This window comes from Brienomyrus brachyistius, chromosome 2 (genome assembly GCF_023856365.1).
Source record: "Brienomyrus brachyistius isolate T26 chromosome 2, BBRACH_0.4, whole genome shotgun sequence".
Lineage (NCBI taxonomy): Eukaryota > Metazoa > Chordata > Actinopteri > Osteoglossiformes > Mormyridae > Brienomyrus > Brienomyrus brachyistius.
Window position 1 is genome coordinate 38,624,457 of NC_064534.1, and position 13,764 is coordinate 38,638,220.

Sequence of the window (13,764 nt, forward strand, 5' to 3'; positions counted from 1 at the left end):
CGATTAATTTAAATCTATCACTCCCCTTACATTTTACTATTTTATATATGTATTTTTTTTCTCTCATTCATAAAGGCAGCTTTTAGAAACCGTTTTACTCTAAATACTTCCTGGTAATTCTAGGTGCTGTAAGCTGTTCGTGCCTTTATTCCACCAGGGCGCGATCTTCTCACAAACTTGAAGACTGTCACTCCCCATTCACGTTTTACAACTTATTGTTAATGATAAAAAGACAGCTTTTTACACACAGTTTTAAACAAAGTACTGATATTATTCCTCTTCAACTCACCGCTTTGTTTTCTATGCAAAAACCACTTCGCCACAGAAGACTCGATATTATTGGCATAGCAAGTTCTGCTCTTCTCCTTTCAAAACTTGCTAAAAGCTGTATTTAAAAGAACAGATTGGCCGGGGTAATTCACACCCTTCAATGCCAGCTTAATGTTTAGGTTAGTGGGAATCACAGAGGAATTCGGGATGGAAACTTCTTTGCTGGTGGTAGAAGCGGTCTGGTGAATTTTTAGAGAGAAGAGGCCGTCGATGTTTGAATGTAGAAAATTGTTCTGGCTGCAGCCTGCAGTATGGACTTGTTGGTGTGTGTAGCTCCCAGTGTTCTGACAGCGCGACGTTTTGGGGAAGCATGTGATTCAGCAGCTACCAGTGGGCTTCGTGCGGCGGAGATTTTGTGGCTGTTAGCGGAGTTGATAACAGAGGGTCGTTAAGAGAAGCCTGCATGCAGTAGGCAAAGGAGTAATGTTTGCCGGCGGGGGACGTGCGGCGATTAACCTGTGCGGTAGTGAAAAGGAGTTAAAAAGAAGGAAGTGTGCGGATGCGGAAAGAATGGAATAATTGTGGTAGGCTGCCGGCTGAGTAGTTTGGTGAATGTTTGGTGTGGGTCCGGCGCTGCCGATTGGATGGTGGGGCTGCAGTGTGAGTCAGATAAAAAAAAAAAAAGAACATTAGTAGGATCCAATGGGACCAACTGGCATGTATAGAGGCGTGTAATGCAAAAGGGCTGTTTTTGGTAGCATCTCTCGCTTACGGCCATACCACCCTGAACACGCCCGATCTCATCTGATCTCGGAAGCCAAGCAGGGTAGGGTCTGGTTAGTACTTGGATGGGAGACCTCCTGGGAATACCAGGTGCTGTAAGCTTTTCTCACTTTTACTTTATACAGGGGGCACTCCACTTCACGATTAATTTAAATCTATCACTCCCCTTACATTTTACTATTTTATATATGTATTTTTTTTCTCTCATTCATAAAGGCAGCTTTTAGAAACCGTTTTACTCTAAATACTTCCTGGTAATTCTAGGTGCTGTAAGCTGTTCGTGCCTTTATTCCACCAGGGCGCGATCTTCTCACAAACTTGAAGACTGTCACTCCCCATTCACGTTTTACAACTTATTGTTAATGATAAAGAGACAGCTTTTTACACACAGTTTTAAACAAAGTACTGATATTATTCCTCTTCAACTCACCGCTTTGTTTTCTATGCAAAAACCACTTCGCCACAGAAGACTCGATATTATTGGCATAGCAAGTTCTGCTCTTCTCCTTTCAAAACTTGCTAAAAGCTGTATTTAAAAGAACAGATTGGCCGGGGTAATTCACACCCTTCAATGCCAGCTTAATGTTTAGGTTAGTGGGAATCACAGAGGAATTCGGGATGGAAACTTCTTTGCTGGTGGTAGAAGCGGTCTGGTGAATTTTTAGAGAGAAGAGGCCGTCGATGTTTGAATGTAGAAAATTGTTCTGGCTGCAGCCTGCAGTATGGACTTGTTGGTGTGTGTAGCTCCCAGTGTTCTGACAGCGCGACGTTTTGGGGAAGCATGTGATTCAGCAGCTACCAGTGGGCTTCGTGCGGCGGAGATTTTGTGGCTGTTAGTGGAGTTGATAACAGAGGGTCGTTAAGAGAAGCCTGCATGCAGTAGGCAAAGGAGTAATGTTTGCCGGCGGGGGACGTGCGGCGATTAACCTGTGCGGTAGTGAAAAGGAGTTAAAAAGAAGGAAGTGTGCGGATGCGGAAAGAATGGAATAATTGTGGTAGGCTGCCGGCTGAGTAGTTTGGTGAATGTTTGGTGTGGGTCCGGCGCTGCCGATTGGATGGTGGGGCTGCAGTGTGAGTCAGATAAAAAAAAAAAAAAGAACATTAGTAGGATCCAATGGGACCAACTGGCATGTATAGACGCGTGTAATGCAAAAGGGCTGTTTTTGGCAGCGTCTCTCGTTTACGGCCATACCACCCTGAACACGCCTGATCTCGTCTGATCTCGGAAGCTAAGCAGGGTAGGGTCTGGTTAGTACTTGGATGGGAGACCACCTGGGAATACCAGGTGCTGTAAGCTTTTCTCACTTTTACTTTATACAGGGGGCGCTCCACTTCACGATTAATTTAAATCTATCACTCCCCTTCCATTTTACTATTTTATATATATATTTTTTTTCTCTCTTTCATAAAGCCAGCTTTTAGAAACCGTTTTACTCTAAATACTTCCTGGTAATTCTAGGTGCTGTAAGCTGTTCGTGCCTTTATTCCACCAGGGCGCGATCTTCTCACAAACTTGAAGACTGTCACTCCCCATTCACGTTTTACAACTTATTGTTAATGATAAAGAGACAGCTTTTTACACACAGTTTTAAACAAAGTACTGATATTATTCCTCTTCAACTCACCGCTTTGTTTTCTATGCAAAAACCACTTCGCCACAGAAGACTCGATATTATTGGCATAGCAAGTTCTGCTCTTCTCCTTTCAAAACTTGCTAAAAGCTGTATTTAAAAGAACAGATTGGCCGGGGTAATTCACACCCTTCAATGCCAGCTTAATGTTTAGGTTAGTGGGAATCACAGAGGAATTCGGGATGGAAACTTCTTTGCTGGTGGTAGAAGCGGTCTGGTGAATTTTTAGAGAGAAGAGGCCGTCGATGTTTGAATGTAGAAAATTGTTCTGGCTGCAGCCTGCAGTATGGACTTGTTGGTGTGTGTAGCTCCCAGTGTTCTGACAGCGCGACGTTTTGGGGAAGCATGTGATTCAGCAGCTACCAGTGGGCTTCGTGCGGCGGAGATTTTGTGGCTGTTAGTGGAGTTGATAACAGAGGGTCGTTAAGAGAAGCCTGCATGCAGTAGGCAAAGGAGTAATGTTTGCCGGCGGGGGACGTGCGGCGATTAACCTGTGCGGTAGTGAAAAGGAGTTAAAAAGAAGGAAGTGTGCGGATGTGGAAAGAATGGAATAATTGTGGTAGGCTGCCGGCTGAGTAGTTTGGTGAATGTTTGGTGTGGGTCCGGCGCTGCCGATTGGATGGTGGGGCTGCAGTGTGAGTCAGATAAAAAAAAAAAAAAAGAACATTAGTAGGATCCAATGGGACCAACTGGCATGTATAGACGCGTGTAATGCAAAAGGGCTGTTTTTGGCAGCGTCTCTCGTTTACGGCCATACCACCCTGAACACGCCTGATCTCGTCTGATCTCGGAAGCTAAGCAGGGTAGGGTCTGGTTAGTACTTGGATGGGAGACCACCTGGGAATACCAGGTGCTGTAAGCTTTTCTCACTTTTACTTTATACAGGGGGCGCTCCACTTCACGATTAATTTAAATCTATCACTCCCCTTCCATTTTACTTTTTTATATATTTCTTTTTTCTCTCATTCATAAAGGCAGCTTTTAGAAACCGTTTTACTCTAAATACTTCCTGGTAATTCTAGGTGCTGTAAACTGTTCGTGCCTTTATTCCACCAGCGCGCGATCTTCTCACAAACTTGAAGACTGTCACTCCCCATTCACGTTTTACAACTTATTGTTAATGATAAAGAGACAGCTTTTTACACACAGTTTTAAACAAAGTACTGATATTATTCCTCTTCAACTCACCGCTTTGTTTTCTATGCAAAAACCACTTCGCCACAGAAGACTCGATATTATTGGCATAGCAAGTTCTGCTCTTCTCCTCCCTTCAAAACTTGCTAAAAGCTGTATTTAAAAGAGCAGGTTGGCCGGGGTAATTCACACCCTTCAATGCCAGATTAATGTTTAGGTTAGTGGGAATCACAGAGGTATTAGGGATGGAAACTTCTTTGCTGGTGGTAGAAGCGGTCTGGTGAATTTTTAGAGAGAAGAGGCCGTCGATGTTTGAATGTAGAAAATTGTTCTGGCTGCAGCCTGCAGTATGGACTTGTTGGTGTGTGTAGCTCCCAGTGTTCTGACAGCGCAACGTTTTGGGGAAGCATGTGATTCAGCAGCTACCAGTGGGCTTCGTGCGGCGGAGATTTTGTGGCTGTTAGCGGAGTTGATAACAGAGGGTCGTTAAGAGAAGCCTGCATGCAGTAGGCAAAGGAGTAATGTTTGCTGGCGGTGGACGTGCGGCGATTAACCTGTGCGGTAGTGAAAAGGAGTTAAAGAGAAGGAAGTGTGCGGATGCGGAAAGAATGGAATAATTGTGGTAGGCTGCCGGCTGAGTAGTTTGGTGAATGTTTGGTGTGGGTCCGGCGCTGCCGATTGGATGGTGGGGCTGCAGTGTGAGTCAGATAAAAAAAAAAAAAAAAACATTAGTAGGATACAATGGGACCAACTGGCATGTATAGAGGCGTGTAATGCAAAAGGGCTGTTTTTGGTAGCGTCTCTCGCTTATGGCCGTACCACCCTGAACACGCCCGATCTCGTCTGATCTTGGAAGCTAAGCAGGGTTGGGTCTGGTTAGTACTTGGATGGGTGACCACCTGGGAATACCAGGTGCTGTAAGCTTTTCTCACTTTTACTTTATACAGGGGGCGCTCCACTTCACGATTAATTTAAATCTAGCACTCCCCTTCCATTTTACTATTTTAAATATATATTTTTTTTCTCTCTTTCATAAAGCCAGCTTTTAGAAACCGTTTTACTCTAAATACTTCCTGGTAATTCTAGGTGCTGTAAGAGAGAGATGCAATACCGCTTTCGTCAAAATGACAGGTCGGGTCAAAGGTCACGTTCAAAAGTTCAGTGGGCGGAGCTTATGTTGTAGTGGGTTGAGCTTGGTTGTGTAACTGACGCAATAGCATGTGGATTTAATTATTTATTTAAATATTTTTTTTTTGTCTTCTTCCCCGGGGGTTGGTTGTGTAACTGCTGCAATGGTATTTGTATTTAATTATTTATTTATTATTTTAAATGATTGTGGCTTAGGGGGCCTGGGTTGGTTGTGTTAGTGCTGCAATGGTATTTGGATTTAATTATTTATTATTTTAAATGCTTATTTTAAATGTTTATTATTTTAAAATGATATTGAGGAGAGTGCTTATGAGTGTGTATTATTTTAAAAATGATATTGATGAGAGTGCTTATGAGCGTGTGTTATTTGAATAAGTTATTATTATTATTATTTTGTGGGGCGCGGGCGGGAGTGAGCGTGGCTGGGTTACCTGATGGAGCGCGAGCGTACGGTGTGCGGTAGCGTGGTAAGGTCCCCGGGCTTCGGAGAATCAGCAAAGGACTTATTCACATACTGGTGCGGTAGCGCGGAAAGGTCCGCACGGCTTTGGATAATCCTCGGAGAGAGCGATGCGGGAGAGCTGAGAGGCGTGCTGCTGCGCGAGTCTGAGAGAAACTGTGAGAGACTGTGGGATAAAATGGTAAAGTTGGAGCAAAGAATGAGAGGAGGAGGTGCAGGGTCTATCGTCCAATAAAAACGCTCGGCGCTAGTTTTGACCGTGTGTTTTTTCCTCACGCGAGCGTTTGTATCACATCGGCGTATGGCGCCAATTTGTAAAGGTCATAAGTCGAGACATACATCGAGTCTGTCAATTTGTCCGCCAGTAAATTCTGCAGGGCCGTGCCACCTGGCCATCGAGGCGCCCCCCCTACCCGGCCACGCGGGCCATACATCGAGTCTGACACTTTGTCCTCCAGTAAATTCTGTTTAAAGTTTTGTTTTCACATACGTCCCAAATTACAGATAATTTTCTTACACAGGCACGAGTAGCATCATCAAGGCCGTACCACCTGGTCATACATCAAGTCTGACAATTTCCCCGCCAGTAAATTCTGTTTATAGTTTTGTTTGTCATACATGACCGTGCAGATATGGGGTGACAGAGACAATTAAATTGTATTACGTCGAGCGGGGGGCCTTTTCCTCCTTACCAAAGTTTGTACCAGCCAAAGAACCACAAGTTTCATCGAGACCTTACCCGGTAAGTATATTATTTCTTTTATTCCTGTTATAAAAATGCTATTCAATTAAAAAATAACATTCTAATAATAGGTATTCTCTTTTTTTTTTTTTTTCTATGTACGAGAGAGAGAGAGAGACTACGCCGACCGGTCAAGAGAAAATCTGCGAGAGAATCAACAGGTATGGACGGAGCAACACCCCCAGCGGCTATACCCGAAGCCTTATTAAATGAAATAGCCATTATCAACAATGCTAATAATGAAAATGATGCGGATTACTCTGCTCAACACGACTCGCCACCAGCGGCGTCTGCTGAAACACTGGCCCAGGACCCCTGTTTTCTCCCATCCTTAGAGACATTAACAAGCATGTTAAATGAAAGGGGTTCTGAAGCAGAAGCGGGGCTACCCCCCACCGACGAGGTCGCATGGTCCCCCGCGGATTCTGAATTGTGGGAGGCCTTGTCAGACGTGGAATTTCTTCTCGATGCTGAGGAGATTGAAAATGAATTTGGGCTGGGACAATTTGAAAATGTTCAACAGGAAGGTGGCGGTGCCGTCGGTGACGTGGATCCCCAGCCTGACGGGGTCCTTCATCGCCGCAGATTCAATAACGTACAGATTAGGCGGATTCTAAATATCCCGCGACCTAGAAACGAAGGCAATTTCCGCGAGTACTATGAAAATGTAATCGAGGGGTTTCAAAATATTGTGAATGAGGCGATTCCTTACGCCGTATGGGGAGCCTATATACAGGTCACCCTGCGCGCTGACTTTTTAAACGACGAGCTGTCGGAAATTGTACGGTATGGGGTGGGGGAGCTGACAGACTTGCAGCAGCTGCTGGATCGCCTGGTACAGTCTAATCAAGAGATTTTAAACGATTCCAACCTAGAAGTAATCGTAGACGTAATAAATATCCCACGCGGCGGTGCGAACAAACGTAAACTACAGACCATGTTAGCTTCAGAAATAATTTCTAAAAAAGCCAGACACATGTTTATCATTAATAACAACACCAACGCGTGTTTCGCCATAAACTTGGCGCATCTGCTGCACGAAAACTTTACTGTTGCCGAGGCTGAAAAGCTCGGCCTGGAGTTACAGGAGAAAGCGGGATTCACCCCCGATCACGCAGTCGCTTTGAATGACATTATCAATTTCGAGAAAATCATTGATTGCAAAGCAGTGGTGTATTATCAACAACCTTATTCAAACAATCTCCAAATTTACCAGACACCCACGCCTAGCGACGGTAGACGGGCGGTGTATTTCTTTTTACACAATCAGCATTTTTACGGCATTAAAAGCGTAAAGGGCTTCTTAGGCGTGGGGTACGTTTGCCCGAGCTGTTTCAAAGGGTACGATTCGCCTCACTCTCATCAATGCGAAAAATTTTGTAGCGTCTGTCAGACTAATTGCAGAGAAGGTGAAAGCACACCGGCGATACTATGTGAGCGTTGTAATTTCAGATGTTTAAATGACACCTGCTTTGAGCGCCACCGTACGCCTAGGGTCTGCCCAGTTAGGGGGGAGCTCGCTACCCCCTGTGACAAGTTCAGAAAATGCAAAGCCTGCGGGCTCAGATACTACCTCACTCCCGAGAACCCAAAACCGCACTCGTGTAAAGCGGAAAAATGTAATATCTGCGACGCTAAACTCCACACGGCCGTGTCAGACATATCCACCCCACATCTCTGCTATCTAAATCCACCCGAGAAGCCTAACATAGGGGAACGGGCCGAAAGGGGTGAGGGGCGTAAAAAGGCCACCGAATATGTGTTTTTTGACTTTGAAACATCTCAGAGGTCGGGTACCCATATCCCGGTGTACGTCTGCGCCATCTCCGATCAGAACGAGACAATGACCGCCGAGGGGCCCAACTGCGCGCTACAGTTTCTCAGACATTTCAGGGCGCCCTGTTATAGAGGCGTCTGTTTCATTAGTCACTATGGTAAGGCATTCGATAATTACATCATACTGAACGCGATGGTGAAGGAAGGCGTGGAACCGCGTGTGGTATCGCAGGGGAATAAAATCATTCTCATCCTGGACAGCCTGTTTGAGCAGAGGTACATCGACAGTCACTCCTTTCTAAGCATGCCGTTGAGAAAAATCCCCGATGCGATGGGATGCTCGACTCAGATGCGAAAAGGCTATTTTCCGCATCATTTCACAGACGTGGAAAACTTTAGTTACGTGGGACCCTACCCCCCTCCCGATCAATTTGGGCCCGATCAAATGTCCACCAAAGAACGCGACAAGTTTTATCAATGGTACGACGCTGTAAAGCACCAGACCTTTAATTTTCACAAAGAGATGATCGCTTACTGTAAGAACGACGTGGAGATTCTGAGAGAGGGCTGCTTGCGCTTCCTGCGGGAGTTTAAAATGCTCACGGGTTGCGATCCCTTCTCCGCGGCCACCATCGCTTCGGCCGCGTTGCTAGTTTACAGGACAAATTTCCTGCCCAGAGATACGATCGCGATCCCGGATGTATGGGATTACAGGAGGCAATACAAAAGTTATTCGAGCGTGTCCATCCAGTGGCTGGAATTCATCGGGCGCGCGCGCGGCATCGAAATTCGACACGCGCTGCGCGGGGGTGAAGTGAGTGTGGGGCGCTTTCACTTAGACGGATACGCCGAGATTGAGGGGGAGAAATGGGCTTTCGAGTTTCTAGGCTGTCAGTTTCACGGCTGTCCTACCTGCAACAACGAACACGATATCTGCCCCCTGACCCGCGAGAGCTTCGGTGCCCTGTACGTTAAAACAAGGGAAAAACTCGAGTCGTTGCGCCAAGAGTTTAATATGAACGTGGAATCCATCTGGGAACACGAATGGGCTCACGCTAAAACTCACGACCCACAGGTACAGCGTTTCCTGTCAGACTTTGAGCCCCCTGAGCCCCTAAGGCCGCGAGAAGCGCTTTTTGGGGGTCGGACGTCGGCCATTCGCCTGCGTTACGACGTCACGGGGCAAGAGCGCGTCCGCTACGTGGATTTCACGTCGCTGTACCCGTACACTCTGGCTAAATGTGAATTCCCCGTGGGGCACCCGGAAATCATTCATTCGAATTTTAAGCCTCTGAATGAATACTTTGGCCTGATCAAAGCCACGGTCAACACCCCGCGCGAGCTGTTTTCCCCCGTCCTACCCAGCAGACTGCCAAATGGGAAACTGGTGTTTACACTGTGCAGGACGTGCGCGATCGAGAACAGACAGGAGGGGGCGTGCGGGCATTCCGACGCAGAGCGGGCATTGATAGGCGTGTGGGTAACTGCGGAGCTAAATCTGGCTTTAGACAGGGGGTACTCGCTCGTTAAAATTCACGAAGTGTGGCATTTTCCCCAGACCAGCGGCGACCTGTTTAGAGATTACATTAAAACCTTTCTCAAAGTGAAGCAGCAGGCTTCGGGCTACCCCGACGACGCGACCGATGACGTGGGTCGCAGGGAGTACATAAAAAACTATCTCGAGCGTGAGGGGATCGAATTGGAGCCCGATCAGATAGTGTCTAATGAAGGGAAGCGGCAAGTGTCCAAACTTCTGCTTAACTCTCTGTGGGGTAAACTGGCGCAGAGGAGCAACATGCTCCAGACATGTATAGTGTCTGACCCGGGGGAATTTTTTAATTTTTTCTGCTCGGACCTGTACGAGATTTCCAGCTTCGCGTTTGTCAACGACGAGGTCGCCCTCATCCGCTGGCGTTTCAAGTCTTCCTACAAAGTGCCGCCGGGAAAGACTAACATATTCATAGCGTGTCAAACTACCGCGTGGGGTCGGTTGACGCTTTACAAAGAACTGGAAAGATTGGGGCGGAGGGTGCTGTATCACGACACCGACAGCATCGTGTACATAAGCAGGCCTGGTGAATATGACCCGACCTTAGGCAATTACCTGGGCGAGCTGACGTCCGAATTAGCCCCCGACGAATACATTGCTTCGTGGGGTGCGCTGGGACCAAAAAGTTACTGTTACCGACTCAACAACGGGAAAACACAAATGAAATGTAAGGGTATAACTCTAAATTACGAAACCTGTCAAAAGGTAAACTTTGACAGTATGATCGGATTGATTGAAAACTACATCGGAGGTTGTAGGAATAACCCCGCTATAATGACGCAGTACAACAAAATCGAACGCGACATGAAAAGCTTTCGCCTGTTTAATAGGCCTCTAGATAAAAAGGTCAGGGTCGTCTACGACAAACGCAGACTGCCTTTCGGTTACTGAAATGTAAAACTAGCAGCATCGCAAAAGGGCTTTTAAAGTTTTTTCTAAAAATCAAAGATGTTCATTTGTTTTAAAATGAAAAAAGTTTTTTTCAAAGATGTTTTTTAAAATCAAAGTAAGATGTACAAATGTTTTAAACTGAGAAATGTTCCTAGTAAGATGTTTTTAAAAATGAAAAGTTTTTTTCAAAGATGTTTTTTAAAATCAAAGTAAGATGTACAAATGTTTTAAACTGAGAAATGTTCCTAGTAAGATGTTTTTAAAAATGAAAAGTTTTTTACAAAGATGTTTTCTAAAAATCAAAGATGTTCATTTGTTTTAAAATGATCATAGTATGATGTTTTTAAAATGTTCATAGTAAGATGTTTTTAAAAATGAAAGATGTTTTAAGATGTTTTTAAAATGTTCCTAGTAAGATGTTTTTTATTTTCAAACTTGTGTACTGAAATGTTTTGTACATTTATCACAAGAGTTTTTATTAAAAACTTACACATGCACTCTGTGTCTGTGAAAGCTGACACCCCTCCAGCAGTGGTTTGCACGTGTGTGTGTGTGTGTGTGTGTGTGTGTGTGTGTGTGTGTGTGTGTGTGTGTCCTCGGAAAGATTTAAAAGATTAGGGCAGTATTTACCGTTTCGTCAGTGTGTTTTTTTTTTTTTTGCAAAATGATGGGTAGCGGCGTGAGAGAGGTCGACTTTGATCACCGTTTAGAACTCCCGTTTACGGCTATAATCGCAGGGGCAAGTTCTTCGGGGAAAACCTATTTCACTAAAGAAATGCTTTTAAATCAGAGTCACTGTTTCATAGGGGGCCCCGTTAAAAAAATTGTGTGGTGTTTCGCTTCCCATCAGCCGCTTTATGATGAACTACGCGATCGGATCAGCGAAATTGAATTTATACAAGGGCTTCCCAAAAGCTGGGAGGACGAGGAGCGCTTCCCCTCAGGCTCCTTGATAATCATCGATGATTTGATGGACAGCGCGTCCGAAAACAAACTCGTTGCAGAAGCTTTCACGAGGTTCAGACATCACCGTCAAATCTCGGTCATCTACCTGGTGCAGAACGTATTTCACCAGGGCAAGTACAGCAGGACTATAGCCCTAAATACGACTTATTATTGTCTGTTTAAGAATGTGCGAGACAGAATGCAAATCAAAGTTTTAGCTCAGCAAATGTTTCCTTGGCAGAAAAAGTTTTTTCTAGATGCCTACCATGAGGCCACAGGGCCCGCGCACGGCTATTTATTGGTCGATTTGAGAGCCACGTGCCCAGAAGAGTTCCGACTCAGGACCGGATTATTACCGGGGTCGTTACCCATCGTCTTTCTACCGGCGAGCCATTGATTTATCACTACTAAGCTATGTCCGAACATCTCAGGAAACACCTGCCGACCCTTAAAGTTTTACAGAGGACGAGGGGGGTGAAACGTAAAAAGATTCTTACGGCTGACCCATCTAACGACATAATTTTGGCTCTCTCCGAAATCTGTCTCAATCTCATAAGAGGTCGCATACCTTTAACCGTAGCTCAATTTACCAAACTCAAGAAACAGAAAAGATTGATTAAACTTTTCGCATGTAAGAAAAACAGCGTCGCTAGGAAACGCGTGGCAATTCTTCAAAAAGGAGGATTCTTATTACCGCTCTTATCAGTGGCTCTGCCATTCGTTACAAGCCTGTTTGCCGGTAAGACGGCTAACTAGCCTTTTCCAGCAACATGAGCCAAGTCAAGAAAATGTTTATGCTCAGCCCCCCAGCAACTGCGTACGCTGACCCAGAGGGCGACCCCGCATACCATCGGGGAATCGGCCCTGGGTGAACTCGAACACCAGATGCAGGGTTTAATAAATCAGCCGGCTATGCATCTGGATGAAAAAGTGAAGAGATACAACCAATTGCTACAGAGGTATCTGAATCTAGCCCGAAAAGAGGAAAATCAGGGGCGAGAAATTGTCCTTACAGAGCGGAAAGAAAAAACGGGCGAGGAGGAGGAGGGGAGACAGCCTGACGGCGGCGGCGCGACTGGGGACAAATCTGTACAGGAAGTTACCCAGCAAGTGGCGCCTAGGGCTAGAAAGAACGTGGGGTACATCTTGCATAAACTGCTCGATTCCGACGGGGCGGTACGTTGGACCCAGTCGGGTGAACTCATCATCAGAGATAGACCCATTAAAGGTTCCCATATTTTAGATTTGATGAAAACTTTATCGCAGCCTAAATCCCACGCCGGCGGATATCCTAAAGGCTGGGAACCCTTTTTAAACGTGATATCAGAATTAAACATCCCCCTCACGAGCGTGGGTAACATCCAAGCCAGGAAAGCCCTAAGTCATCTTAAAGATTACGGCGGAAGGGATCCCCCGCCTCCCTCCTCCCCTCCTGTGAAACAGAACCTCGGGAGACGTAGAAAACGTATTGTTGACGACTCACCACCACCGCTTGAGGGAACCCCTCACACAGCGCGCGATTCCTCCCCAGAATATCGTTTATGGCCTTTAAAGGGTACTCCTTATGCTCCGTGGATAGATTACAACGATTAAGTGTTTTATATACGTGTGTGAAAAAGAATTAAAACGCCTGTAACGCGTCGGTTAATAAAATGTAAAATTTATTGAATAAAGGGTGTCACGTTTTTATTTTTTCCCCAACATGAATCTAACAAGCATAACAATCTTTAAATAGTTTTAACGAACATACATTTTGCGGCTTTGAAAGTTTATCGGCATTAACACGGCTAATACACTTGTGATATTTCTTGATAAACTCGGATACTAGAGCGTCGTTTTTCCTCAAGTCGTCAGAGTACAACATCATAGTCTCTTGAAATGAAAGTCCCTTGAAGCGCCGGTAGAGGAAAAAGGCGACGTGGGCCCCGCACGCGGAAGAAAAGTCATGTTGAACTTGACGCGTATTATACCTTATTTCGGTAGCGTGCCTCCCCAAGAAGCTCATAAAACTCTTTGGGTAGTAAGGGGAATCGGGGGGATAACCGTAAGAATCAAAGAAGGAGGCTTTACCCTCTTGGGGCTCCAAAATTATCCCGATCCAGTGTTCACCCTCTCTATTCTGGTCATGCGTGTTTGCGACCAGAAAAGCGGGCCTGGTCTCTATGCGGGTGGGTAATAAATCGCTAGGCCACACGCCTCCAAAAGCATCCCCCAGCAGGGGCCGTAAAACGCATTCCAGCTGGTGAGTGTTCATGATGATGATGATGATTAAAAGTCCACCAGAACCTGTCTCTTGGCGTTTATTTCAATCACGCTGTCGAAGCAGGCGTAGACGATGAGACTCATGGTTCGAGGTAGTGGGGCTCTGAACCTTAAATCCAGACGGCACGTGCCGCTGATGGCGGGTGACAGGGCACCGCCGTCCAGCTCGTCG

General features: G+C 45.7%; 4 non-coding genes across 4 annotated transcripts; all 4 read left to right on the plus strand.

The window, feature by feature from the left end:
* The first annotated feature begins 1,036 nt into the window (after positions 1-1,036).
* On the plus strand, positions 1,037-1,155 carry LOC125731790 (5S ribosomal RNA). The gene has a single exon (XR_007391652.1). It is a non-coding gene; the product is annotated as a 5S ribosomal RNA (ribosomal RNA).
* A 1,076-nt stretch (positions 1,156-2,231) lies between these two features.
* On the plus strand, positions 2,232-2,350 carry LOC125733741 (5S ribosomal RNA). The gene has a single exon (XR_007393078.1). It is a non-coding gene; the product is annotated as a 5S ribosomal RNA (ribosomal RNA).
* Positions 2,351-3,427: 1,077 nt separating this feature from the next.
* LOC125733742 (5S ribosomal RNA) lies at positions 3,428-3,546 on the plus strand. The gene has a single exon (XR_007393079.1). It is a non-coding gene; the product is annotated as a 5S ribosomal RNA (ribosomal RNA).
* A 1,077-nt stretch (positions 3,547-4,623) lies between these two features.
* On the plus strand, positions 4,624-4,742 carry LOC125734996 (5S ribosomal RNA). The gene has a single exon (XR_007394297.1). It is a non-coding gene; the product is annotated as a 5S ribosomal RNA (ribosomal RNA).
* Positions 4,743-13,764: the final 9,022 nt, after the last annotated feature.